Consider the following 5,032-nt stretch of genomic DNA (forward strand, 5'->3'; position numbering starts at 1 on the left):
CCGGTGGTGATGGCTTCTGTCACCGGACTGGCTAAGCAGCGGGCACTGGGGACGGGGGGAGGCCGGGGGGGGGGTGGGGAGGTGGATACAGAGCCGCGGGTAGGGTAGGGAGTGCTTAGCTCTGTGGCTTGCCGGTTACCCTTATTCCCCCATTTTTTACTTAAATCAAGTCTTTTTCATAGTGTAGGTAGCTCCCCCAAATCGCTCAGTATTTTTTTGATAAAGATCAGAAAGTTCAGAAAAGAGTTCACATCCACCAAGAATAGAGTCAGGCTAAGCTACCTTACCATCCAGAGCTGTTGTTATTGCATCCAGAGCTGTCGTTGTGTGCAATGGAGTCAATTCTGACTCCTATAGGACAGAGTAGAACTGCCTCACAGGGTTTTCAGAGCGGCTGGTGGATTCAAACTGCCAAGCTTTTGGTTTAAGCAGCCTGGGCTCTTAACCTCTTCACCGCTAGGGCTCCACCATCTAGAGCAGTGCGTCTGGGCTGGGCCCCAGAGTTGGCAAGTCCCCAGGCAATGCTGACGTGCTGCTACCTTTTGAGAACTCCAAGTCTATTTCTGATATGCTAGTATTTTATCTGGTCTAACAATTTGTAGACAATCACTGTAGCTAATATTTGCACAACAGGTGAACCAGGGCCCACAGAAGGGAAGTGGAGGGCTCTGGTTTTCCTGGAGACTACCTCAAGAGCCCCCATTCAGTTGCCAGGACAACTGGTGAGTCCCTTGACGTCACCATGCACTTGGATGCATGTGTTTCCTGGAGAGGACCGGCGCAACCCAGACCCCTGGTGCCTGCAGGCACCCCTGCCCCCCATGCTCATGCATGGGCACAGGAATGGGAAAGGCAGCTTCCGGAGGAAACATGGTGATTATGTCCTGGATAGGGTCCCACAGGAGGTGAAGCAAGGACACACCTGGGCCATGCCACCCCCTCCAGCTGCTTCTTTACAGCAGGGGGAGAGGTGGCCCTGGCCTCCTGCCACGTGGAGTTCTGTTCCTCCTCGAAGCCCAGAATGAATAACTCCCCCGTTATTTCCCTGCAGGCCCTCAGGCCTCCCAGGATCACTTGGCCTCTTTGGGCTTCCATGTAGTGAGTAAGTCTTGCAACTTTCAGGGCATCAGGGGGCCTGGGAGAGCTTGAGACTCTATCGTCCCCAAACCCCCAACTCTGGGCAGCTGAGGTCCCTCAGACCATTTGGAAAGGGAAGGGCCTCACTCGACATTCCTCAGCTGCCTCGGGGCCACTGCCAGGGTGCTGGGTTTAGATGGGGGTGGGGGGGGCTGCACTGGCTTGGGCCTGCCTTCACCCCGCCACGAGCAGCCACACAGGCCTTTTGTTGGACACACTGAAGTCTCTACTCCCTACGGAACCACCAGCCAAGTGATGCTTGTGTAAAGTCAGCAGGGCTCGGGCAAGGCGGATAGCTACAACAGTGCCACAGTCATGAGAACTGAAGAAAAAACTCAGCCTATCAGAGAGAGCAGTCCCAAAGCCCAGGCATTTGTTCTGCTGTAGACACATCAATCTGGCTCAAGTCAGAGCTTTACGATTTGGCATTAAGTTGAAGCTCATCACGCCACGGGCTTGACTGTCAGACCTGGACACAACCCTTCTGAGACAGGAGGGACTTGGGGAGGCAGGGGCCATAGAATTAGGCAAGAGCTCTTTGAGGCCCTTTAGTGGAGGGACCACAGCCCTACTGGCCACAAAAGACCCTCCCAGAAGGCAGCATTGCAGAGCTTCTTAGAACATGAGTAAAAAGGGGCTGCAAAGGCCATTTAGCCTCATCTTCCCAATTCACAGATGAGAAAACTAAGGCCCAAAGAGGAGTGACTTGCCCCAGGTACACAGTCCTGGCAGGATTCAGATCAAGATGGACTTGGCAGATTGTAAAGTGTGACCCAGTAAGAGCGATTCCTTCCTACTGTTGGTACGGCCAACTTACAACTGGGCTCACGTTCAACGCCCTCCACCCTCAGAGGCCAGAGGCTCGTGCTGGCTTTTAAGAGATGGCCAAGGAGGGTTAAAATGGTTCTCATGTAGAGAGTGGAGGGAAGGAGTGTGCTGTCTCATTAGGGTGAGAGCAATTAGAAGTATATAGCAAGGTGTATATAAATTTTTGTATGAGACTGACTTGATTTGTAAACTTTCACTTATAGCACAATAAAAATTAAAAAAAAAAAAAAATATATATATATACATGGTTCTTATGGGCCAGGGGCACTTAGAGGCCTGAGTGGGTTATCTAGAAAATTCACTTAAGAACAACTCCTGTGTGGATTTTCCACAGTGGATGATGTCAGCTAACCCACCCCACTTGCCTCCAAAGCCCTGAGCAGCTCTGGAGAGGGCCCCTGCCCCCAGCAGAGCAGCGGTGAGTGATGCATCTGTGAGGCAGGTCAACAATATGGGACATAAACCTGGAGTCAACTTCTAGCTCAGCCACTGCCCAAGCCTCATGTTATGGATTGAATTGGGTCCCCCCAAAACGTGTGCTGTAAATCCTAACCTCTAGATCTGTGGTAGGAGCCCTGGTGGTGCAGTGGGTAAGCGCTCAGCTGCTAACCGAAAGGCTGGCAGTTTGAACCCACCAGTCCCTCTGTGGAAGACATGGCAGTTTGTTTCTGTAAAGACTATAGCCTTGGAAACCCAATGGGGCAGTTCTCTGTCCTATAGTGTTGCACGGTTTTTTGGTACTTGTGGTTGTAATCCCTTTTGGGAATGAGTTTTCTTTGTTATGTTAATGAGACCATCTCTGTATAGGCTGTGTCTTAAGGCAATCACTTTTGAGATATAAAACATGCAGACAGGCACAGAGCAGGCAGAGATGGGGGAAGAGAGATGCCACGCCACATGAAGATGAAAGAGGAAAAGAAGCTGAAAAGAGACAAGGACCTTCCCCCAGAGCAGAGACAAAAAAGCCTTCCCCTAGAATGGGCACCCTGAATTAGGACTTCTAGCCTCCTAAACTGTGAGAAAATAAATTTGTTCATTAAAGCCACCCAAAACCAAAACCAGACCATTGCTGTCAAGTTGATTCCAATGCATAGCTACCCCATAGGACAGAGTAGCACTGCCCCATGGGGTTTCCAAGGCTGTAATTTTTACGGAAACAGACTGCCACATCTTTCTCCCACGGAGGGGCTGGTGGGTTCAAACCACTGACCTTTTAGTTAGCATCTGTGTGCTTAACTACTGTGCCACCTGGGCTCCTTTAAAGCCACCCACTGGTAGTATTTCTGTTATAGCAGCAGTAGATAACTAAGATACCTCGGTTTCTCCATTTCCTAACAAGAAGGAAGGGCCTAATACAGTGCTAGGCACCTCATACCCATAAAAAAAAAAAAAATCCATTGCCATTCAGTCGATTCTGACTCATAGCCACCCCATAGGGTTTCCAAGGAGAGGATGGTGGATTTGAACTGCTGACCTTTTGATTAGTAGCCTGAGCTCTTAACCACTGCATCACCAGGTATTCAGTAAAAGGGGTCTAGGATGCTGTGGGTATCTAGAGTTAGGCTTTTTCGTTCCTATCCTGGGGCCACCATTTCCTGTGTGGGACCTCTCAGTGCCTCAGTCCATTCACCTGCAAAAGGGGGACGACAATTAATGGGGATTAAATGAACTAGTTCATTTAAAGGGCTTAGAATCATGCCTGGCACATAGTGTTCTGAGATTAGCTATAGTTTGGGGACACCGAAGCCAGGGTGTGTGTCCCTCAGCCCCGCACACACACCTCCAGAGGTCTGTTATCTGCCTGCTCTCAATGGCTCCCCCTTGAGGCTGACAATAGGAAGGGACAGGCAGAGCAACTCTGGGGTGGGGGATCCCCAGTCAAGACTCCCAAGTGTTAGCAGATGTCTCCTTGGTCCTGGATGAAGCTGGACCAGGGAAGGGGTCAGGGATTGGCAGCTCCAGGGCCCAGGTCATCATCCCCCTTCAGCCCCCAGCTGACCCAGGGTTGCCACAGAGTAGGACACAAAGATTTGTTCCAGAGGATGGGGGACCCTTCCCCGGCACCCCATTGCCTTGCTTCCTTTCTTTTCCTCTTACTGACACCCTGGATATGTGACTTACGCACTTTTTTATTGCCAGTCTCTCCCCTTGAGAGTGTAAGATCAAGCACCAGGTGTCTCCAGCCAGGGACAGTGTCTGGGACACAAGAGTGGCCCAGTTATTTGGTCAGCGAATGAATAGACTTGTGTGACAGGAGTCCTGGCCAGTGAGCCCTAAGGGTACTGGGGAGGCTGGGTGGGGATGCACGTCCCAGATGGAGCAGGCAACGGGTTTTGGGAGGAGGGGAAAGGAGAAGGTGGGGAGGAGGGGGGAAGCCTGGGCTGAATCTTTGGAGAGAGGAACTCATGGGGGCAGGAGGCCTCTTGGGAAAAGCCTACTGGCTGGAGAGGGTGGCAGGACAGAGGCCCTGACAAGGGGTCCTAACCTACCTGCAGCCAGCCAGGCCTACCAGTCACATGGCCCCAAGGCCATACAGCAATGGAGAAGCCCCCTTGAGGTGTCACCAGCTCCAGAAAGCACTAGCCCAGAAGCTGCTGTGCCCCCAGGAAGAGCACCCACAGATAGGGTACCCATAGGTGGGGAGGGTCAGCCACCACCAGATACTCCCTAACCCCACCCAGGGTCCTCAGAGGACCTGGCCACCTCACCTTTTTCTACCTTGACTGCTGCCCCTTGCCAAGAACTTATCTAGAACCAGGGCTGGGAAACCCGGAGCCTTCAAGCCACCACAGCCCTGGCTGCTCCGCTGCCAGACATCCCCAATCAATCCTTGACGCTCTAACTCTGAGCACCAGGCTTCGGCTATATTAGCCTGGAGTTGGCCAGGAGTCCCTTCAGCTGAGGGCAGGAAGACCCAGGGAGGGGCAGTGGCCAAGCCAGCCTCAGCACCTCCTCCCTGAGAGCAGGCCACTCCTCACAGGGAGAGAGAGGTCAGGCTCCTTGCCCAGTAAGCCCCAGCTCCATGGGAGGACTGCTCGAGCAGTAAGCGGAGGACGGCGGGAGCCTC

The sequence above is a fragment of the Elephas maximus genome, chromosome 7, assembly GCF_024166365.1.
Source record: "Elephas maximus indicus isolate mEleMax1 chromosome 7, mEleMax1 primary haplotype, whole genome shotgun sequence".
NCBI lineage: Eukaryota > Metazoa > Chordata > Mammalia > Proboscidea > Elephantidae > Elephas > Elephas maximus.